The 24,643-nt window shown below is 41.5% G+C and overlaps 1 long non-coding RNA gene across 1 annotated transcript in view; it reads left to right on the top strand.

Moving 5' to 3' along the window:
• The window catches only part of LOC111936490 (uncharacterized), an 83,223-nt gene that overhangs the window by 43,955 nt on the left and 14,625 nt on the right, over nucleotides 1–24,643 (top strand). The window contains exon 2 of the long non-coding RNA XR_015277649.1: nucleotides 12,110–12,205. This is a non-coding gene — a long non-coding RNA (uncharacterized LOC111936490). The remainder of the gene's footprint in view (nucleotides 1–12,109; nucleotides 12,206–24,643) is intronic.

Here is a 24,643-nt window from a genome sequence, read left to right as displayed (position 1 = left end):
TTAAACCTTGAATCTTGTGCTGAGTGCTCCAGAAACATAAACCCGTGCAACCAGGGACTGAATGAAATATTCAGCCTTTCCATTCTCCTGCAGTTTTTCCTGCCTGCTTGGCATATGGAATCGCTAGATGTACTTGCCAATAAAGAACTCCCCTGGAAGAAATCATTTAACAAGGGATGAAAATGTGATAAATGTTTTATAATCAAGGTCCCACAAGCAAAAGTGAGTGTGAGGCAGCTCTTATCCGAGTGGGAACTGGCTGGAAGTTTTAATATTCACTTGGCACTGGATTTTTCTGGGTTTTGATGTGAACAGGCTTCTTGCAGGCACATTTTTACAGGCATTCATCTCTGCTGCAGCTGGTCCTGCTGTAATTTATACAGATGCTATTACTCACAACAGTCTTGTCCCCAGTACTTTTGATGTTAAAATCTTTTTGTTGTTGTTGTATTCCGAATCAAAAGATCTACTTCTACAAAGTATAGGTAATTCATGCAGTTCCACTTATCTGCATGCTGATGCTAAAGAGCCTCATCTAATTAAAAAGCTGTTATCAAAAGTCTCTTCACCCCACAGAGAGCAGATAAAGTTGGTTTACCAGCTTCATTTCTAAACTGCAGGCTAATGAATATAATTTTACTGATGAGGGATTTCTGTACAATTCCCCATACGAACTGCACGTTTAATCTAATGGAGGACTGGCTGAGCTGGCAGTGACAGCCAAGTCATTTTTCATACTGGGGCATAGTCAATATCTTTAAAATCAAATTGTTACTCTCTATTAATTACTGCAATGTATTTATCTGAAACATAATAACTGGAGCGACAGTGCTTATTAACAGCCAGGCACTTGTAAGTATGGTGGAAAGATCATAAGTGAGAGTTGTGAGGAACACTAATGAGAGACAGGGGAATATTCAGTTATGTGCAGCGAGGACTTTCAGTGTGTGGGTACCTGGCTGCTGACTCTGACATCTGTCAGCAGCTGTGCCACTGGATCAGCTCACTGTGCATCCCTGGAGGCCTCGTGCCAGCGATGAATTAAGGCTACCACAGCACAGGTTTTAAATTTACCATCTCATCCAGGGATGCTCAGGACAGACAAAAGCATTTTCCTACCTACAAAAAGCAGAGAATTTTAAGCAGAGCTGCAGCAGCTGATGTGGGGGGGATGTGCCAGTCTGTGAGTGGAGTTGTGCCCACGTTCAGAGGTGATCCCTGCTGCCCACGGGGATGTGGCAAAATTATTGCCCTAGCCCTAAGGGAAGGACCAAGCTGCTTTTGGGTAATGGTAATTAGATGCAAACTTGGCTTGGATGTGACAGGAGCTGAAATAGCAGACTTTATTTTTTTTTCATTTTACAGATCTCAAGGCTCTTAGAAAGATGTTGCCTTTCTGATTCTGGGAAGAGCAGAACCCTGAGCCAGACTTCGCAGCCTTGCTGTCTGTTTTAGAAAAAGTGTTAGGATTTGAGGAGGAAAAAATACCCATGCTTTGCCACTCTTGTATGGCACCACAGTTTTCCTAGTGCTTCATTATTCAAACAAAGATTCACCTAAATCTGATCATTTAACTCACCTCCTCTACTTCCTAATCAGAAAACCAGCATGATCATGAGCTCTAAATCTGCTCCTTATTTACTTCCCCTGCCTAATGTCCACAGAAATTGTTACTGCTGCTGAAAAGTCAGCAGACTTATCTGAACCGGGGTTTGTTCTGTTAACACAGCTGCTAAATGTCTGGGATGAAGCAAGAATTTCCTTTTCTCAGCAGTTAAATGCTGCACTGCATGGCCATTCAGTCAGGTCACAGAAACTAGGGTAAATTTTCAAAAAACAGATGGTTACAAACCTCTGTAAAATCTGTATGTGTTCAAATGTCAAAGGCAGCATCTTTTTGAAAAGTCAAGTTAATTAATACCTGTGATTTTTTAGGAAATGAATGCAGGAAGCGTTCCCTTGTACCTTGCTCCTGACTGGATGGCTGGAACTACAGTAATTACCTTGTATCAGGAATGTCATTTTTCATTTCTTGCAAGTCTTGTTTAGGCAGACAGGTTCTTAAATTACTGTTCATTGTCTGCTCTGTGGTGAAGCAAACCTTTCAATGCTGTTCTCCACACATGTAAGCACGAATTCAGGAGGTGGCTGACATGTACTTCGCAAAGGCACGCGCTGGGCAAAGCTCTTGCAGCCTGTGTAGCTCCTTCAAAACATTGTTTTCTGCTGGCAGTGGGCTGCTGTTTGTCATTCTGACTGATCCCAGAGGAAAGCAAAACATGAAAAGCATCCCACTGCTAAACTGACTGCAGAGATGTTTGTGGCTCTGTTGTGACCCACTCCTCGAGCCCATGGATAGATTGTGATTGGGTAAAGAGGGGAGAAGTCACCAATATTCACCTTATAGAATATTGGTTCTATATATATTTCATCTATTGTTCTTGATAGAATCTCATGGGGCGTCTGATTTAATTGTTTTCCCAGAATCTGACTCATTAAGCTGTTACTACTAATGAGGGGTATTTCTTCTGGGACTCACAATTATCAGGAAATAAATCCCAAGAGGTTGGGAAGAGAATCAACAGGTCCCAGTCCAAGGGATAATGAGGATAATTCCTTGGCCACAGCAGAATTCTCTTTTCCCAAAAAGTAATTCTCACATTTCTACTTTGGCTGAACTCAACACTAATCAAAAGTCCAGGTGTAGCCAGCTTTAGGTACATGGGACTTTAATGAGGTGTGGGTTGGTCTCCCTAAAATAAAGATTACTACTTCTTCTCTTCAATATGAATATGAATAAATCCAGTGTACATACATTTCCTTGTGCATACTTTTTATTAATTCTCCTTGTTTTTTCCTTATGTTCTTTGTATCCTGTGAATAATTTCTAGACCATGGATGTTTTTTCTTCACCATCCCTGATGTAAGTTCTGCTGTCTATTTCATATGTTTAAAACTCTTTAATCTGTGTGCAAAAACATCCTTCTAGGTTCCATGTGGGCAAGGTTCTGCTCTTTATTATTATTAAGGCCTAACATAATTCTCATTAAAATTCTAAAACCTGCTAATGCAGATGACTAATGCATGACAGATTTTCACCAAATATGCTTTATTCATTTACAGATGTTTAAAGGGATGATGTGCTAAGAGCACTGAACTGATTCAATCCAGTGCTAAGCCCTCTGACAACACTGTGAATGTATAATTCCGCTGGTGAGAGCTCAGCTGAAGTGTTGCCTGTAATATCTGGTCCCTGGCATCAGTGGGGTTTAAGAAATAAGAAACTGGCATATTTATTCACCACCTAAATTTTTTAACAAGCGTTCTTAAAGCACTTGCTGAAATATTTAAGCCAAGCAAATAACAAGTAGAAGATGTGTGACAGGGAGAATAAATTCCCTGATTTACCGAAGAAAAGTGAGTTCTAGAACACAGTGTGAAAAACATTCTTGTTAAACTGATTGCAGATGATTCTCTAATTAAATTGTTCACAGTAGATTATTGAATTTGAGAATCTGTAAAGGCGTTCCAGCCCAAGGTTGTAATCTGACCATCCAACCCTTGTGAATGTCAGTCATTGGCAGAGATTAGTCTAGAAAGGTTTACAGAGCTGTCAGCAAGTTCACCCAAAATCAGCTGCTTGGCAAGAATAGATTAAGAAGGGACTTTAATGTGTTAATGTGGCAACCTGCCATCTCCTTCATTTTGTGCTGGGAGTGGGAGAGAGAAGTCAGGTTTCAGGCTAGTGAACTGTCAGACTCACAGTTCTCTGTCAAAAAGGAGTTCATAACCTGTATTTCTGATTTAAAGCTCTTCATTCACATCTCTTCCCCCCTTCCCCCCTTCCATTTTCACAAGAAGGACCCCTCTGAAGGGCATCCAGAAAGGGTAGGAAGGAGAGGGAGAAGCAGCAGATGTACAGCTCTTATAAACACTCACTCTTTCTTGGCATTTATGGGCTGCATCATTTTAACAGCTGGATATATGTTCCTTTATTTGCAGTTGATCTCTTAAAGTGGCACTTGTTCAGTGACTTTTATGACCCTTTAGACTTCAGATGCCTGTACATATTTTGAACAAAAGGCAGAAACTCATAAACTGTGTCAGTCCTCCTCAGAAGTTTCCAAATTACCTAACTCTACATTTCAGAGCAAATTCTGAAACTAAAGAGTTCTGAAAGTTCTTTGGCTGGTGGAGGAGGCTGTGGCTCTCTCAAAGGCAGTGTGAAAGGAGCAGGTTATGCTGGTTTCCATTCTGGTTTCTTATCCCATGCAGACTAAACTGAGAGAGACACTGGGGCTTTTCCTGCCAGCAGCACAGCTGCTAATGAAGCTGCTCTTTCCTCACCTCGCAACCCCAGCGCTCCCCTCGGGCACAGGGCACTGTAACTCATTTCTCCTGTGGCAGGGACTGGAAACCAGGCACAGACACAATTCTATAATGCTTTGCAAACTCGGTTTGCCTTTTAGCTTCCTCTTTGTATTTGGCATGAGCCAACAGATGTTAGTCTAAGATAAACAAGTGCACTGAATTCTCCCGGGAAGGAAGGGTGGATCTGGAACCCCAAGGAGCTGTTGGCTGGCTGACTCTAAGCAACACCACAGCACTAAGACAGCCTCCTCTCTATGTTTAGCCTCACATTGCAGCTGATGAGAAGGAGGTTTTAGTGAATTTGGGAATAATCCAACAAAATTCTGGTTGCTTCTTTATGCTGCAATGTCAAGCTGCGCTCAGAGCAGGTCGTAAGGCTGGTGACAAGGTAATGATTCTCCAGGATCTGATCACAGAGCAGTTCAGATGAAGCAGAAGATGATGGAAATTTTGCTTCAATGGTTTGGAAATAATTAGGCAGATGACTCAATATTTTTGTGATAGAAACTGTAACATCATATGCTTACATGAGCATTCATGTAAGGGTGATGGGGGTTTTTGCTTCATGACCTTCCTAAATCATGTGTATTTGAGAGGACTGGGAAAATAACATGGTATTTCTTAGGCTGGAAGTTTTGCTTCAATATTGGCAAATTATATTACTATTGCTCAACTTGGGTGTTTAGAAAAATCAGAGTTATGAACATTTCTCTTTTACAATGAGCCCCCAAAGTCACTGTGTTGGTGGCCACTTTCCCCATAACACATCTCCAGTAAGCATGCAAATGGAGCAGGTCAAAACCCAAGTGCATAACACCTGAGCAGTTTAATACTTATCAGCTGTCGACCCTGAATTTCACTGGGTCGTCTTTTCAAGTGCATGACTGCACTAACCTTGCTGTGTCAGGAAACTTTGTGTCCAATCCTGTAATTATGCATTAGATGTCCTGGCAGGAGAAAGGCAATGGAGTTTCTTTCCTGAACTCCAAGTGCAGCCTGTCATTATTTATTAAAGAGCAAGTAGCTGAAAATTCAACTATTCTTGACACTGCAGCCTTTCCCAGCCTTATTTGTGCAAGTGGTAAAGTCATTTGCAGAGAAAGATATCTCCAGCCTCTTCTGGGGGAGCTGAAATGATACACTTTTCTTATTTAGTGAGGGCATCTCCTTTTATTCTCATTTAAAATGTGGGGACAGCATGGTCAATTCCCCTAATGCTTGCAGCTCTCATTTCAGCATGCCCGCAAAAGGAGAGTCCCCGCAGAAATCTCAGGAGCAAGTTGTAATTAATTGAAGCAAGCAGATGGCTCCAGCTTTGTGTGCCTTAGCAAAGTGACAGCATCTGATGGAGGAGCTGTGGCAGCACAGGAGAGAGGGGGTGGGATGGGAGCTCTCCATGTGCATCTGCAGCAGGCTCAAACAGTGTCTTTATTCAGGCAAGTGTTATCTCACCCCTCGCTGAATTATCTCTCTCAAACGGCCTTGGGTAAGGGATGGCTGTAAGGGAAGGAGAAAGAGGTGAGCCAAGATTTATTCTCATGAAACTCTAAAATAAGATGCTAACTTTGAATGTCGAGCCATAATTGGCTCTTAATTGGCTCTGTGATTTGTTTTTTTCTTATTTTGGAAGAGGAATGCCTTTTCTCAATAAAACTCTTCTAAATGGATTAAACAAATTCAATTAAAAGTCTGAAAATGTTGTTAAAGGATGAGCACAATCACACATGGAATCAGAGTAAAGTAACTTCTGGCATAAATATATCCTTGCAAGTGTAAACAATCGGTTTTGTGCCGCTTCTGAAGGGTGTGTTTGGTATTTAAGTGAGAGGGGTTTGAGCAGAGAAATTCAAGAGCGTCTTTGCTTTAGGAGAATCCTTCTGGATATGAAAAGCGTGACAGATGGAGAAACTTGCTGGATCTTGGATAAGTTACTGAGATATTGCAGAGCTGCTGTAAATATTGTAGGACCTCATGGCAGTCAAAGAAGAAAAATGACACCTAGCCAGAAGGGCTGCTAAGTGTTTGTAAACCTCCAGCCTTTTAGAGGAAATGAATATCCATCAGCCTGGCTTGGGGTCCTTGGACCACAGTCCTCCAAGGAGAATCATGGTGAAATGGATCTCCCCACTCCACATCAGTGTCTGCAGAAGGATCCTCCAGGGTTTCATGATGCACAACATTATTTGCTGAGGGTTCAGACTGCTCCAAGCCACTTCCCACAGGTGGTCTAAGTACCTTGCCAAAATTATTTGGCTCTCAGGGAAAATCAGACTCTGGCCTGACTTTCGTAGCTGCAGGGATGGTTCAATTTTCTCTTTAGCTATGTCCTTTCTTTCTTTTGTCTGTACATACCAAATTTGTCACATAATCTTAGTGCCAGTTTCTCATCAATATTCTGAATCCACAAGTAGGACAGACTTTTCTTTGTAAGATCTCTATGCACTGCAGCCAGTAGAGTTTTCTTTAAATCCTTACACTTAATTTGATCTCATGTATTAAAAAAGTTTTATACATTATCTTAACTATTAATTATCTTATTTTACTATGATCTTTAGATACTCTAGGGTTTGACATGCCAGCTTTTCTGCTGCAATTTCTGATTGTGAGGGCAAGCTGTCATAAATAAGGACTCTCCACAGAGCAGATTCTTAATCTGGATGTTTTTGTACTGCTCTCACTCCCAGATGTGGCAGGATCAGGCCTCTTATTCCGAGGTTCCTGATAATTCAAGCTAAAGTTTTCCATCAAAACTTCTTCCAAGTTCAGGATAAGCATAATTGATGGAGTCAAAACCAGTTCCCTGCTAGTGCTAAATTAATACTCATCCCTTATCTTCTGATTCCAAAGGCATGGCTGGATGAAACTTACGTGTCCCTTGGTACAAATATTTTTCATCTTTCTTTCTCCCATATCTTCTGGTTTTGTGTGTGCATACACTTTTTAAGAAAAAAAAACTTGCTTATGTGCCAAAAAGAATTCTATTGCTGCTCTTCCTTTGTTTCATGGTTTCTCTGTTTAAATTGCCTCACAGCAGTTCCTTTTCATTCACATGTGTTTATCAATTTTTAACAATTTCCAATTACCATATTCATTTCAAAAATTTGCAGGAGTAATGTTGCTGATAGAAACTTTATATTTATTTACTGCCTTGCTTCCAGCCTGCCTGAAAAACACTGGAAGCAAGTGTGCTGTTTGCAAAGATGTCTGACTTTGAGTCAACAGCAATCCAAACCAAACTGGTACACACTGGCATCTTTGGGATGTGAAGGAATCCAAATTAGTCCTTGCTTTGTAGCCTGCAACCTAAAGGCCTTTTCTTGGAAGAGTTAAAATCAATTACCTGAAGGAGCAGATTCTCAATTTTCAGTATTTAGCATCTCATCCATATTCTGTGCTTACTGAAAAACAATTTTTTTTTTTTTTTTTGCTAAAAGCCAAAATATCTCAAGCTGTTAAAAATTATCTGAAATAGTGGAAAATTTGACCTGCACATACTTTTCCTTTCAAACTCTCCTTTAAAATAAATATTAAAAAAAAATTAAAATCAAACCAGTTGGAAAAATAATTATCAGAACAAACACTGCTGTTCCCAGAGGAGACCTTGTGTGCCAACCCAGTGACTGGAAAGGATGGTTACAGCTGGTTACAGCCCAGCCCTCCTTCCCCCTCTGGAAAACAGACTGGAAAATGCTGACAGACCTGACCTGTATCTGTGCAGGTGAGTCATGCTGTAATAAAACACACCTCTGACAAGCAGATAAAAGCAGGATCTAATTCAGAACCTGATGCTTAACTCTGCATCATCACTCTTCTCTTTCTGTGTTTATCACACCAAAATGTGTACTGTTTCCATCTGTTAATACTCCAGAGCCTGTTTGACAACTGAATGCAGCTGAAAGCTCTTAGTTCTTGATTTGTATTTTGTTTTTTAGGGGATGGGCCTTTTCTTTTTCTAGATGGTAGTTAACACAACAAAGCTAGATGCTAAGAGCTGGCCTGTTCTTCACTGAAGTTTGCCCAAAACAGAACCCGATTTGGAAGAGAAAGCTCTACTTCAGAGCTTATTAAATAGAGTTTGAGTGGATTGATAGTTATTTGAGGCTGATTTCTATTAAAAAAAAGTACCCTTGGTGAATACATAGGAAACCCCAATTTTCAATAAACAAGGAAATTGAAAATATTATACATATGCTAATGAATGGAACTTCAGCTCTGTCAGAATTAGTCAAATTCATCCCTGCTGTGTAATGCCTAATATTTCACAAAATAATAAAATCTGTGGGCCCTTCTGAAGGAGAGGTTGGCTGTGCAGAGCCCTGTGAGTTCTGCTGGAGGTGTGCTGTGCTTTAGAAGCTCTGTGAATCTTGTCCTGTTGCAATCCAGAAAAGGGGCAGGGGGTGATAGGTGGGAAAATACACGGTGATGATGGGTCTGAAGGGTCAAACCTGAACACAAAGCCAAGCAGTAAATTCATGTGTTGGCCCAAAGCCAACCCTCACAGGGACCTCCAGGTGCCTTCACCCCAATTGTCAAATGCCAGGTCACCAAGAAATTGGAGAATTGTCAGTGCTGTGGAGCTGCCAGCTCAGCCCTGCTCTGTCCCCTTGTACCCTCTGCTCTTTTCCAGGCAACACTTCTCAAAATGGAAAATGCTGACAGACCTGACCTGTATCAGATTTGGCTGAGATTGCAGGGATCCTGCAGTTCTCCATTCAGTGGCTTGGTGTTGCTGCAGCTGTGAGGGAGATGGGACTCCATCCCAAGATTTGGGACTCCATCCCAAGATTTGGGACTATATCCCACTATTTGGGCTGGGAGAGATGCTCTGGGTGACCCCAGCAGGCAAACAGGGAGTTTGGGAATTGTCAGCTAAGGCAAAAGGAAAGCAAGAGTTGCAGCAGGAAAGTGTGTTCAGCTGGCACAGCCGCTGCTCTAGCTGATTTCCACCCTTCTTCTGGCAAATACACAAACCCTTTGGACAATTAGGAGCACAAGGACTCTCTGTTCCCATAAAAAAGTGGGTTTCCATTAGGAAAAGGTCTGGCATTTCTGCACAGTAGCAAAGGTCCTCTCACCTGTAACTTTCCCTCATTTCCCTTGCAGTTACCTCCTTTCCAGATGAATTCAGCAGGCAAACCAACATCTCTCCCTGTCTTTGGGGGTACCTGTGCTTATTCTATGCCCCAGCATTGTTTTGTAGGCTGAGACACTGCAGCCTGGAGTTGTGGTGCTCTCTGATGGCTGCTGGGGGAGGCAGGACACCCAGCTGGATGGACCCGTGGTGCACCAGGACTCAGCCTTCCTCAGCATCCCTTCCTCCTCTGCCAAATGGAGCTGTGGCAGTCCTGTGTGAGAGCACCACCAGAGCAGAAATCACATTTGTGTGCAGCAGAATCGTGCAATGGATGAGAAAATCTGAAATTTCTCTTGCTCTGTCTTTTGACCTTTTGTGGTAGCCAGTAGCTCGTTTGTCTCCCAGCACTAACAGAAATAGGAAGAAGGAAGCAAATTAAAGCCAGAGTGCTCAGAGAATTGAACATGCATTCAGATGAGACAGGCAAAGCTGATTTTTCTTGTGGATGTGTCCCTTATCACTCTTTACTCATCCAAGGTAGGTCAAACTTTTCAAACTTGGAAAATATTTTGTATTGTCTGTTGAACCTAATCAAGCCATGATTCAATTAACTGGGTTGAGAAAGATGCTAGTGAGTTATTTGTGCACCTGGCAGTGTGTGCTGAATACTAATAGTCTGGATAACGTTCTCCAAGTTCTTGATCAGCAGCAGCTGGAGCAAATTTTTTACTTTGATGAGTAGGGAAAAAGAAGAAATCTATTTCAGTGCAGCGACAGTAGTAAATTTACATTACAAACATGGCAATTGCTAAGCATTACTGGAATTCAGCTGCCAGAATAAAGGCAGTGCCATTCATTTAGTTTCATTTCCAATTATAAGAGTTCCTGATGAGGGGTTTTTTTTTCCTCCAAAATAAAAACTTTGCAAACCTAGCTTAATTACAAAACTACATGGGCCACTACCCTCCTTGTCTGGCTATGGCTGCTGGCAGCTGTCATCCCAAGCAATTTGAACTCATTTGGGTTTTGGGGAGGGGAAAGACAGTTTTTTGGTCCTGTGATTAGTGTAAAACTTTTATTTCATAGCTGAGCATGGCAGTGGGCAGCCTGTGAGGAAGAGCTACCCATGAGAAATTCAGAACATCCCTCAGCCCCTTGTTTGGTGTGGGAGCTGAATCTCTGTCAAGCAGCTCCTCTTACTGGAGTAAATTTTTTAATTCACAAATGTAAACTTTGAAGTTCACAAGACTGGGACTTTGCATTTTCTGTACACCTGCCTGGTGCCTGGTCCCCAGTGGGAGACATTCTCTTAACTCCAGTGAAACCAAGTCAGTCACCTCCTGTGTGCTTTGGGAGGTAGCAAGCAGAGGGGCTTTGGAATAATTCACTGGTCATCAGAGAATTCCTTACAGCAGCAGCAGCATTGCAGGAGGGCTGGTGAGGACACAGGTGAAAGGACAGCGGTGCTCCAGGACAGCAATCAGTCTGGTCACCTCCCATTTCAGGGCAGGTGACCCAGCAATAAACATTATTCAAGGGAATTTGATGGGAACAGATATTTCAGAAATGAGGCCCATTGAAACAAATCCTGCTGTCAGCATAGGAGTGATTTTACTGAAAGGACAGGGTGAAGGGAATCTTTCATGTTCTGCTCAAACAAGATTACTGAGGCTCTCCCTTTCCTTCCAGGCTGAGGCACAATGTCCCCAAACCCTTCCTGAGAGCCCAGCCCTTCAACCTGCCTGCAGAGGTTCTGGCAACCTCAGAAAACTAAGACACAGCAATAGGCACAATGCCTAAAATCTGCCTGGGGCCCAAATTTCCTGAGCTCACAGCAGGAATGAAATATTTCAGCTGTGACATAAAGCCTCTCATGTTTGTTGAGCAGAGCAGCGCAGGGATCGGATCTGATTCATTAATAAACTTTTGTGTGCAGTAGCTCTGTTTTTTCTTCAGGCTCTTGCTGCCATACAATGAAGTACATGATTAAACCCAGCAAATGTCAGCTCAGAATCAATCTGGTTTGAGCAGGTTCTTTTTAATTCAAGTTACTTCAGTGGTGTTTTCAGTTGCCACTTGCAGAACAGTTGGAAGGTATTGGTTATGTTACAATCCTCAGGAAAAATTAATTCTGTTCAGACCTAGTGCAAGCAAATTTTATTGTGCATGCAGCTGCTCAAGATTAAGTAATTATATGGTGAAGCTTTGGAGGCAATGAATTTTAGATGAAGCATGTACACATTTTTATTATGCATACATTTTTCTTGATCAGTTTTCTCTTCATTTGGTCACTCGCTTATGTGGAAGCAATGAGCAAAATCTGCATATTTCACTCTTTAGAAAGAAAATTTCCATTTACATAGCCATAATGCTTTCAGCCCACACATCCTTTAGTGAATTCTCAAAACCCACTGATCTATTACACTCCACACAGCAGCTTCAAAGACAGGTCATCTCAGAAAGACCAAGGTTAGACCCTCAGCTGCCTCAACAGTCTTTTCTCTTTTGAGCTCTCCTTGAGCTCACTTAGAACCATTTCACCTTCAGTTGAGCAGGGGTGGCATCCTGACCCAGGTCTCATCAGGGGATGTTCTACGTGGGTTTTCTTGTTGTTTAGAAAAGGTTATAAATCAAAAGTTCTCTCTTTTGTTTTGTTCTTTCCAGGCAGCTGAAGGTTCTTTCTGTTAGAGCTGGTTTCTCTGAAAAACACCGAAAGAAGACAAAAGGGAGAAAAGCAATTCTGAAACAAAGAGCAAAAGGGTATGTTTTCAAAAAGAGCCCTTCAAAAACTTCACAGTCCACATTATCTAAAGTGTATTTATGTAACTGGTCCAACCTTAGCAAAGCCTGCAGCAGCTTTGGCTTTCATGTCAGATCTGCTCACCGTGATTTTGGCTCCACATCTCAAAGAGGGGCTTTTGCTGCCACCCTGAGCACTGCCCTGCCCCCTGCTCAGACCAGAGCCTTTGCCCTGGGGCAACATGTCCTGGAACTGTCCAAAGTTGCAAAGGCTGAGAGGGTTATTCTCCAGTCTTTATACCAAGTTCTTGCTCTTATGGGACCATCTAGCCACATGGATTTGAACCAGGTCAAGCAAGGATGTGCAATTGCATCTCTAGTGAATTGGGTAAAATGTAAAACAAGGAGCTTATGTTTATTTTCTGGTAGCTGAAGAGGATAGAGGATCTCAGAAAATGTTAAAAGTGCTTCAGACAGCTGGTACATGATCCTGACAGTGAAAACTGAACCTGTCAACTCTTTCTCTAAAAAATTTGAATCAGCAGAGCAAATTCATAGTGGGTCAGTGCTCTGTGTGTAACAGCTGCGGCGAGTTTGGTCTAAGATGGATAAATTATATCACTGAACCATGATGTGACCGTGCAGAAGATGTGAATACAGCTGAGGGAAATGTGTTTCTGTCAGAAAAACACACTCTGCAAGATACCTCACCCTAAAGTCTTTGGCTACATTATTTTTGAGCCTTTTTCCATGACTGCCTTTCCTTCAAACCCAGCTTTTGCCATGGTGTGGCACACAGAATGCTGTCTTGTGAAGAGGTTCTATAGCAGGGGAAAAAAAAAAATTATCTGTGCATTTACAGGTATTTTTAGATAAATAAATCCAGGTACACAAGTGTCCCTTGTTCCTATCCAGTAACATGAAGAGTTCTGTGTGCTCAGAAGAGCACATTGATCAGGCAGGGCTGAGAATGTTCCATGGGACCTTGCTGTGAAATTAAAGCCTGGTCTGTAACTCAGCAGTTTTGACCCAAGGACTGTCCAGCCCCTTGATGCCACATAACACCAAGAAGAAATTCAGGTGAGCCCCAGACACAGTAATTTCATTGTAACATTGTTTTCTGTCAACAGCTCCTAAAAAGCCACCTGATATTGTTCAAACAATGGGTATGAAAAGTGCTGGGTCTTTGTGACCCCGTGCACTTCAGTGCTGCAGACACAAAAAAAAGAATCAATTTCATTCAGGCTGTATTTTATATTACTGAGGCTGTCCTATCTGTTCAGGCTGATTCCTCTTCTGTATTTTATCTAAATTTATGTTATAAACTGCCTCATGTGAAGGCAAGAGCAGCAGTGTGGTGCCAGAGGGGCTCAGGGGCTTTGCTTAAATCAATGCTTTGTTGACTTTAGTGGAGCAGGGTGCTGACCCCCTAACAGGACTTTTGATGATACATCTAAAGCCACTATTTGTACTGCAGGTGCCAGTAAATGAAACCAGCAAATTCTTTATCAAATGGGCCTTCAGAAGTGAGAGGAGATTTGCAATGATGAAAAACAAGGCCTGAACTTTTAAAAGCTCAGCTGTACTCATTTTTCTCTTGGTCTGTACCAGTCATGGGTAATGATAATTACATTGCCTGTCTCTATCTCATATGCAGGAAAAACATAAGAATAGTTGGAGATATTATTTTTTTACTTTTAGATATTGTAAAATGAGGAGGGGGGAGATGAAAGAATCTTGTTTTTATGAATAAGGGTCATAAAAATCAAGACTGGAAAGAACAGCAGAACACAGGACAAAAACATTTCATTTTAGCTTTTGGCAGGTTGTAAAAAACCTTTTAATGAAAAACTGTTCTGCATGAGAAAACAAAACATCTCAGTGAAATTTTCTGACTACTTTTCATGGCTTTTTGAATCGAGCTAAAGTCCAGAAAGTTGTACAAAATAATACCATGATGTCCCAGTGCCAGTATTTCTTAATTTTGGTGCTCCAAAAACACAAGGAAAGAAAATAATTCTTGTTTTCCTCTGAGGTTTTCCAGTTTAGGGCCCAAGTTCCAGGTTTGTCTCCTGCCTGGAGCAGGGTGAGCTGCTGCCATGTGATGCTGACAGACAGAGTTTGCTCTTCCTGACACAATGCCCTGGCTGCACGTGTGCCATGGACAGAAATTCTGCTTCTCAGAGCATTTTGGTGCTCACTGGAGCTGCACATGCACAGCTGCAGCAGGGCAAGGCCAGGTTTGCAGGGACTCCTGCACTGGATGTTTCAAAGAAATGCACATCTAAGATTTTCTTTTTATAAGAGTCAAACCTAATTTCTTACTGGAAGAACTCAGCTTTTAACTACGAGGTGTGCATTAAAGAAAACTTCAGAACAATGACTTTTATGGCATCTGCCAATATTTTCATTTTGGCTTAACAGGGGATTTAAATTATTATTGAGTCCTATCTTCTGAAGTGAGCAAATGCTCTCTTTGAGAAATTTGATTATATTGAGCCTCTAACTGCATAAACACAATACCAGCCCCAGTGGACTAATTCCATTAAGACTTGAACTATCCACCTTGAAGTTGCTCATGAATACAAAGTGCCAGAGCTGCTGGCATTGCTGGGTTTGCAAAGCAACTTGTACATTCATGTGTCAGATAATAAAAGCCATATTTATTTAGATATTAAAATGAAAAAATTTAATAATATATTTTAAAACATCACTGTTACTCGTATGGTTTTTCTCTCTGCATGAATAATATTCTTTATTATAGCTGTATATTACCTCCAAAATAATTCTTGCTCTGAACATTGCAAGGTGCTGGATCTGTGATCTGTAGCATAGACAGGTGGAGAATTTTAATTTTCACAGCAGAAATGTCCATTTCAGTATTTTACCTATCCAAACTCAGCTCCTTCTCACCAGTTTTTTAATTTTACCTATCTTTTAGATAACTCTTTTCTATCTAAATAACATATTACTGCTGAGGTTTGGGAGTCATTAGGGAAGATCTGCCCAATTAGCATGTTAATTAGGACCTACCCAATTCAGGGATAGGGAGGTGATTGTTTTATTAGCATTCTGTGAGATGAAAGAAAGATTAATGACTGTGCCTGCACCCCTTGAGGGGTATAGAAGTAACACTTCTTATCTGAGATATCTGTGTGTGAGGAGGTGTTTGAAATGGCTGGGCTTACTGAGGGAGCTGCCTGCTGATTAGTTACGCCTGGAGCAGAGAAAAGCATAATTGAGTTTGTTTCTTGATGAGAAGAAAATGATAGTACAAAGCAAACACAACAGGGCAGGAATGTCTGCTCTCACAAGTCAGGTCCTGTTGGTAGATGGGGACCAGCCCAAGCCCTGGTCCCCTGGACTGGGCTGGCAGGGTGAGGCTGGAGGCTGTTCCATGCAATAAGGTTTGTGCAGGTATTTACAAACCTCGTGGCTGTGGATGGAAAGTGCTGGTTTATAACAAACATCTCTTGCAGATGCTGTGCTCTCTCCCAGCCACGTGCTGCCCTACAGCCACGGCATGGCCCGTGGGTACCTTGAACAGGCTGTGCCGGGGCATTAAAATTCAAAAGGGCCTAAAAGAAAGTGCAGGAGCCTTGGGGGATGTGCTCTGGTTTGGCCAACAGTTGGTACCACGCAGATTTGCTCCTCTTCTCCATGTGATGCTGTGAAACAGATCCGTTCCAAGATTATCTGGCAAACACAGCTCATGCCTGTCATTTTGTTGCAAAACTCCAGCACTGATTTATTCCGGGCCTCTCAAATATTCATGTACCCAGGGAAACACCAGATTGTTGGTTTCTTTGCTTCCTCTGAGTTCTGCATAGACAACACCTGTTTTGATGCACTGCTTTCTGACATGAAAACTTTGTTCTCCGTTTCCTTTGTTGAATATTTCAGTGAGGAGTATCAGCTTCTCAAAATGTAGAGGATTGTCAAGGTGGTCTCATCCACAAATGCACAGGAAATTGTACTCCTGGCTTTGGGATTTGAGCATATATTCCTTCTAAAGCAAATTATATCTTCTTCCCAAGGTTATCCTCAACAGCATAGAGGAGACCAAAACAGGATCCCTGTGGGCATTATCAGTTTACCATAACTTGTGGTTGCAAATGCTGTTCTTTAACCCTTTGTTCTATTCTTGTCTGTGGTGCTCACCTACACCTCTTTGTTTGTCTGTCATTCATGCCATCCTTAAAATTTCTGTCAGAAATTGATGTAGTTCCAGGTAGATTTGCTAGAGAAAATTCTGTCATATTTAGGTGTTTCTGTTGACCCTGTTTGATCATAAAGAACCATCTGATGCAGTAAATTCCCAGTGCACAAGCATAGACCTTTCAACATTCTACTTGTCTCAATGTTGGGATTTTTTTTAAATCAAGTAGAGCTGAGGTGAATTTCTTTATTCAGATTTTTTTTTTTTTATTTCCTTTTGTGATGCCGTGTCATCCTTGTCCGTGTGAATTCTTCTGGATCATAAATTAATCTCTTGCTGAGTTTTAAATTGGGGTATGAGCCACTCACTCATCTCCCAGAGAACGCAGAAACCATGAGATAAGGCTTCTGTGCTCATGTGAGTTACAGCCAGGCTGTTCAACAAAAAACTGCAGATAGCCACAGTTTGTGATAACAATGTGGTTTTTCAAGTCACTCTGAGATGGAGTTTGCTATTTGTCAAACAATACCATTTTGATAAAATAAAAGTAAAAGCTGCCTACGTTATCTTTCGACACAGCCAACAGTACCTGTGGGAGACACAGTTCTGTATAAAACAATTGATTCTACTGATATAAGCAAATTAGGTTTTTGTGACACAGGGAGGAGCTTTCTTTTTAGTCTAAAATGCTCCCCATTGAGAACTCCCACCAGGTGTGCTATGCTTTCTGAAGTCATTAATGTAGATCAAAGAATAATTAGGCTTTGGCAAGCATAAGGGGGTTTGATTAATCAGTCTGAACAGCATCCTTTTATCTCATAATCCCAACTGTTGAATCAGCGTGGCGTGGCCAGGCTGTAGGAAAGTGCTCACAGGTTGTTTTCCTCTTGCCCAAAAGCACGGCATGAGAAGGAAGCAGAATCCATCCTTTTGTTTCTTACCTTTCTCAAAACTGAGGACTAGGGACAAGTGTGTATAGCAAATAACAGATCCAGCACTGCACTGAGCAGAGGGTGAACCAGAACACCCAATTCTTGGTGACTGATAGAGACCACCCCACCACAGAGGTGTGGAAAATCCATGTAGTAGATGATCTTTTGAGGTCAGTCCTGTGCAATGAGAGACTGGTTCTCACTCTGTGTGTCAGAGAACACACCAGGACTTTCTTGCTCACTTACTGGAGTTTGTTTTACTTTTTGAAAGTTTTATTTACTCTTCATAGTCCATTTGTCCAAAGATTCCTGTACTTTTTGAAGATATCTGTGCCACAGCTATGTATAAAGCTACCTCTGCTTGCAGGTGGCCTATCAATGCCTGGGATAGAAATGCTGGTGAATGAAAAAGGGAGAAAGTCAATGGTGTTAACATGATCCTGTGTCTGTAGAACACCAGTGAGACTGTCTGGTGTAAATGTGATCAGGGTTTGGCCTACAGAGACCTCTGGTTACCTGGCCAGCCCCAGAAATTTGCTATCAGATTTTTTAAATCCATTGATTAGATTAGTCAAGAGGCAAAGAATCTGACAAAGATTTTTTTTTTTTTTTTTTTTTAATTGATTTTGCATGCTCCTGTTAAATAGGATCACTCAGTCCTTCTCTGGGTAGAAGGCAGCTACTCAGGTGTCTTTTCTGTGCATCCCTGGAGAGAGCAGGGAAGAGCAGATTCTCACAATGTAAAGGGGCTGTACAGGCACTCAGCAGGCAAAGAGGAAAGGGGAAGACTTTTCCATCTGCCTGTTCTCCTGGAATGATGCTACTGACAGAGCAACAGGGTGCAGGATAGAGAGGCTGGAGCAGCAGCCCTTGCCCAGCAGATCCACCCCAGCACCCCTGTCAGAGCCTCTTATGGAGACACCAGGAAAGGAGATATTACAGCAAGTAAGGCAGCATTTTCCTAACAATATTATATTGTTTGTCTTCTTCACTTACATCAACATTTCAGTGAGAAAACAACGCAGCTTTTCCTTCCACCTAGCAGTAAAATGTATCTCGAATAAAATGGGGGCAGTAATGCTTTTATTACCAAAGTATCTGCAGAACAAAGTGCTTACTTTCTCCTACTTATTTCTAAATCATATCCACACTAACTGTTGCATCCGCTTTCTGCATCCCTGACTGTATGAGAGAAACTTGGGGAGAAATTACCTCAATAATGTCTTTCTAATCTTCCTTGTTTACAGCACACTTTTTGTTCAAAGTCATTATGACAGTCATGGAAGATTCTGAGTATGATGCCGTTATTGAATTTTAAATGAAAACTAAATTGGCTGTGGTAGAGGGGAAAAATATCTCATAACACAGTAATTTTTCCTTAGGGTACAGTTGCTACATTTTATTAGAAATAAGCAATTTTCACCATGTCTCCAAAATGTATAGTGCAGATAAATGTGAGATATTAATCTAAGGAAAAAAGGCTTTTACAAGTATTTAATGCCAAATGGTGGTTTAAAGTTTGCATGTCTTCTACATTTTTCTGGTGTGCAGCAGCAACTATTTACCCATTTTACTGAAGTGAAACACATCTCAGTTCTCTGCATCAGTCAAAAGCCTCCTGTGGAATCAGTTAGATGGGATTTAATTGAAAGGTCTGGAGGTTTTTTCCGCTCGATTTGCGCATTTGGGGAGCGAGGAGCATTATCTGCACGTGGCAGGTGCTAAGGTGCTAAACAGAACTGTGGCTGCTAAACAAAGCTGTCTGCAGAGCAGGTACCATTTTTCCCACTGGGATCCTCCAGCACCTCCCACTGCTCTGTCCCCACCAGCCCCGAGGTTTCCTCAGGGGGATTCTGCTGGCACGGATGCAAAGGGGAGCTGTTTGAGAAGGTTAGTGTGGGGATGAAATAAAAAGCACCTTCAACCCAGGGTTTCTGGCAGCTCCACAGGCTGGCTCTGTCAGCTGGCAGACCTCTGCAGGGAATGGCTCATCCCCAGCACAGCTCAGAGCTGCCAGGAGGGAGCTGAGAGCAGCCCCCTGAGCCCTGGCTCTCTGGGCATCTCCCTGCCAGGACCTCTGCAGAGCAGATTTCTGCAGCTGCTCCAGCAGCATCCTCCCTTCAGCCATTCCTCTCTTAGCCAACAGCCTTGGTGCTCTGGTTTTGTGGGTTAGATTTGCTTCATTCCTTCAGCAGCTCTCAAGTTAGGCTGCAAACCAGAGCAATATTCCCATCAGTGAATTCTCATGAACCAGTTCTTGCTCAGCTTCAGCCCCAGTTGCAGCTTGTCAAACAGGGAGTGGATGTGAATGAATGGTTGCAGAGGAAGGGGTGTATTTCAGTCATTGCAAAGTACAAATCTGTATGGAAAATGCATCCACATATGCTTGGTGGAGTCCATAAAGTCATGGTTTTGCTCATCCTGGCTCTGAGCTGCAGCTGTCACCAGCCCAGGACATTGTCCTTGTGCCCATCTCTTGTGCTCATGTCTCCTGTTTGTTTCATGGCTGTAGCTCACACTGAAAACCTAAACCCAGAGTAGGGTAAGAGGTTCAGTTTGATCAGAAAGGGTGGGCTTGACTTAGGATGGATTATGGAGAAATCATGTTTTGCTTGGCCTTGGGTTACTTTGGGCTTTGGGAAGTCAAACCTGCATAGACAGAGTCCAGTGTGAGTGTTAGAGGCACGTTCAAGGGAGTGCAGACAGAGGATTCTGTAAGAGCCTCACAAACTGGTGCCATTTTCAGAAAATCTGGCTTGGAATTTGAATTTTCACACTTCTGCTAGGATGCTAAAATAAAAATTCCAGGGAGGTTTACAAGCAAGCTCACAGCAAACCTCACACTAAGTAAGCTAATTCAATTTATCAGTCCTTGTTGGGTGCTGGGATGAGAGAACATTTAGAACTGAATATAAGTCTCTTTCCAGATTAATCACAAGCTGTTATATTTTTATGATTTAGTGGTGTTGTTTATGACTAACATTTATGGAAGATAGCTAGTAGATTTTCAATAAAAGGTTTTCACCTAAAACTAAGATTATAACAATTTTAGGGGTAATTGGGCAACCGTTGAATTCAAAAGCTGATAAATATAGGGATTTTTTCAGAGCTGTTTATTGCCTACTGACTTAATGGCAGGTTAGACTGCCAGATGCATCGCTCTGTGATGAATGTATAGCTTGCTAAAAATAATGTTGTTGTTCATCAGCTGAAATATATGGCAGCCTATAAGCAAATGAAAGGGGGTCCTCTCCAATTTCAAGTTAAATCAGTTGTGAAAAGCATTCCCTAATTAACAAGGCTTCATTTCAGAGCAAATAACAAAGTCCCTTATAGTATACTTTTCTTTATTTTCTCTTTGTAAATATGCCATCATGTTGCCATTGGTTGCTTTGCATCCCAGGTTGTCTGGGCTTCACAAATTGAAATGGGAGAGGTGTGTAATGAGGAAAATTATAAAAAAATTATGTGTACCACACTATAGGATCCGTGAGCTGTCTACAAAGGCAGAAAGGAAAGACATTGCAGTCATCATGTCTAAAGAGTTTTAGAGTAATCTGCATCAGCCTAGAAAAATATTTATAGTAAATAGGTTTAAAAAGGTCAAAAATCTCTATTCTAAAGGAAAATTTTATCCTCCCAAATGGAATTTCATGATTTTGCTCTCAAATTTCCTGTAGAAGTGCTTGAATTTTAGTACAGTTGCTGCTTTCAGTAATTTAACACAAAAGCATCTCTTCAGAATTTTTCTGCAGGTTCATGGGTGCATTTTTACTCAGGCAGTTTTGTTGAAGTCTATCCTCCATTTAATTATATTTTAATTAATTGTTTCCTGGTTTTCAGCTTCGCATTGACTGCCACCCATTCAATCTTAGCTCCATATTTTGGACAAACCCTGCTGTAAATAGCATTTCAATTTCTACACAAGGAGTGTAAATGTAGTTCTCATTTCCAGCATCATTCAAATGCCCACATAACTCTTATTCTTGTGCAAGTAAATTGAATCTGTCACGTCATATTCTATGGCAGCCTGATTCCTGGTAACAAAAGATATTGCAGCTGACAGATGGAGCCACACACTACATAATTAAGTCTCCAGTGTGTGTCAGCTGCAGCTTTTCAGACACAATTAGAGTCTGACCAGTTCACCCATTTAGGTACTTTAAATAAAAACAAAAAAAATATCCCTTAGGTGGATGTGGAGGTTTCTGTGAAAAAATGAACTCCAAAATGCATTAAGCAGGAAAAAATAGGATTGTGTTCATTGCCAGACCTTCCAGTGATAAAATTTGATACAGGTCTTTAAAACCTCACTTTACCTCCTTTTCTTTTGCATTTATTATGTCCTTAGTGTAGCTAAGCATAAACTCTTCTCAGTAGGGAGACTCATGGAGGCAATGGATAGAAAATACATTTTCTTTAGAAAACTGGCTTCAGGAACCCCCAGCTGTGCAGGAGATAAAATCACATTGGGTTTGTAACAGAAGATTGTAAAACTTAGACAAAACTATGAAACAACAGAAAACTTTAAGAAAAGACAAAAGGCACACACATTAAGTGGTGTGTGATGGATCCAGAATTAAAGATGGGTCTGATGCACAACCTTGTGATCCGGTCTCAGTATCTGCCATGTCTGGGGATCTCCATGTTTTTATGACTTTTCCTCACAAAGACAAGGAAGAAGAGATTTTTTTAGCTAATCTTCTCCACTGCACTCCAGGTAAATGATCAGGTGCCTTATGCCAATCACCTGTACATACCTGAGGTGCTTTGGTTTGTAAGAATACTGAGCAATACCAGATCTCAGTGTTCACCTGTCATCCCTGTGTTTTTAACCTCCAAAGCTGATTCCATTATTTCTGACACACACTCCTTTGTTCATTCTTTCTTCTGTCCCTAAAACACACCCAGCACTTGCCTGATAGTCATTATATTGATGCACCAACGGCAGCAAAAGCAGCTCACAGAGTTACAGCTGCTTCTTCATGTTCCTTTTTTGCTTTTTAGGTATGTTTTGTTTCATTAAAGAGGAGTTTCATGCTGCTTTTATTGCTCTGACTACTAATGAAGGATAAGCTTATTAATTCAGAAGTTTTAATTAAATCACTTGCAGAGGGACCTGCTTGGCATGAAAATATATTCAGTGTCTGACTGTAAGAAGCCCCTGGTGGTGCAACCTTCCTTGCTGACCATCCCATTGGACATTTGCATTCCAAACCAGCTTTGGTGGGGAGGTCAGGAGGCAGGAGACACAGGGATGCACTTCCCAAATGAAGGGCTTCAACCACCAGGGCAGATTTTAGCTTTCTGCTAAAATCTCAGATGTCTAAATGTAGAAAAACAGGTTGCCAAGAAGCAGGTCAGCCAACTTTTCCTACAAAACTAACCTAAAATGGGATTGGATCCCTCATAGCTGACCCTATTGGGTTACTACTTTAGGCTGGGGAGTCTTCTACCAGTTTAAATTAGGACTGGAGTGAAGTTTATCCATTCCTTTCAAGCCTGAAATCTGCAGAAGGCACACACACCTCTGTTGAACATCTGCACTCAGAAGTCCCAGGACTTGGTTTATCTCTATGGCTTATATCAGATAGACTTGATTTTAAGAAATAAATGTTTCATTGGGAAAAAAAATAAAATAAAATAAGCTGCCTAATTCTGGGAACTGTAACTGGTGGTGAGTATGGCCTTTGACTTACCTCTTTCATGCTCCCTGCCCCAGTCTGGCACAGATTTACAAAATTGATTTAAAGACTCATATCTCTTATCCTGTTCCATGGTCCCTTCCTCCCCCAGAGTAACCAAGTTACAAAGCTTTCCTTGGATAAAATGCATTATTGAGAATGCCATTACCCCAGGTAGGCTCAGGCAGGAAATATTTTTCCTTGCAGCCAACTAAAGAATGGGAAAAGACAGAGAAAGTGTCTTGACTTCATTTATCAGACTTCACTCTGTTGCTGCCCTTTGGCCCATGCCTCTCACATCTGCATTGCTGTTTGAGTTTTGAAAGTCCTGGTCCTGACAGGGCTGTGGTGCTGGGAAGGTCTGATTTGGGTCTTGCACACTGGTGTAAGGCAGGAGAAACCCTCCAGGCAGGACCTCATCACTGCAAATCCCACTAAAAGCTGTAATAGCCACAATCCATCAGGTAGAAAACCTGGAGAGAGCAAATGCTCTTATCTCAAACACTGAATTTACAGTAATTAACAATTGTAAATGCAATTGCACTGTTTTATAGGCTGTCCTTTCTATGATTGTGGGGAATGGAAGTTAATGGAAATACACTTGATAATAGTTGTTGGCTGAAGGGCTTCCATTAGCTGTACCTCCAAATGTGCACTTAGGTAATAATGAATCTGCAAGGAATGAATTGGGGTTTTTTGGTTGGTTTTGTCATTGAGACAGATAATAAAGGTGTTTCTCAGCAGGCTCAGCTGGGATATTACTGCTGTTCATATAGCCAAGTGTTTTGTTGAAGAGATGAAGCACTGCATAAACTCCTTCACTACCAGAAACCTGACAAATACTGAGCTATTGTGTCAACAACAAACTGGGGATAATGCCTCTCCTCCCCTTCTAATAGATTTTTCCTTACATCTAATCATAAGCAATACTAAAAAATTACAACAGGAAAAGCCACGGCCGCAGGAAGGCATCTGCTCTCTGTGATCCACCATTCGTCTGACTCGAAGTATCAGGTGCAGAGAGGATGAAAATAATTTGTTTGGGGATTACCTACACCCAGAAAGAAACTTGATAATCACTCGAGTGACTAGCTGCTGCATTTTTCTGCTACCCTCTTGCCTGGTAATCGTTATAGAATGCAATGAAATTATTATTTCCAGGGGTGGGGAGGGAAGGAGAGCTCATTGTTCATTGAGCTGCATCTGCTTCCCTGTTGCAGAAGTGTCAGCAGCCACTTAGCAGGGCTTGGGCTATGGAGAGCTGTTAGCTGGATCTGCACTCACTGACCAATTAATGTTTTTGGGGTTTTTTTATCCTTGGGGAAACATAAACACATAACACAAAATGGGAAGTTTAACACACACATGGGTTTGTCCCCCAGAAAATACTGAGTGCATCTTCAACACAACATGGTATTTAATGGCACACATATAATTATGTTTTATAAAGATTTTATAGGAATGGCAGGAATAATATTAATGATGTGTGAACATAGGTGGCAAGACTGGATTTATGTTTCAGTCAATTACAGTCTACAAGCTGAAGTAGAGAACAGAGGTAATTAACAAGAATAATGAAAGCGCTACCTTCCTATAAATCACTGTTAAAAAAGAGTAAATAATAGAAGACAAAGGGATTGTGAGTCAAGTTGTGTCATTATTCATCAATTTTAGAGCAGAAGGG

Source organism: Cyanistes caeruleus, chromosome 18, assembly GCF_971803275.1.
Source record: "Cyanistes caeruleus chromosome 18, bCyaCae1.hap1.1, whole genome shotgun sequence".
In the NCBI taxonomy this organism is placed as follows: Eukaryota; Metazoa; Chordata; class Aves; order Passeriformes; family Paridae; genus Cyanistes; species Cyanistes caeruleus.
This window is presented reverse-complemented; position numbering and strand designations above follow the sequence as displayed.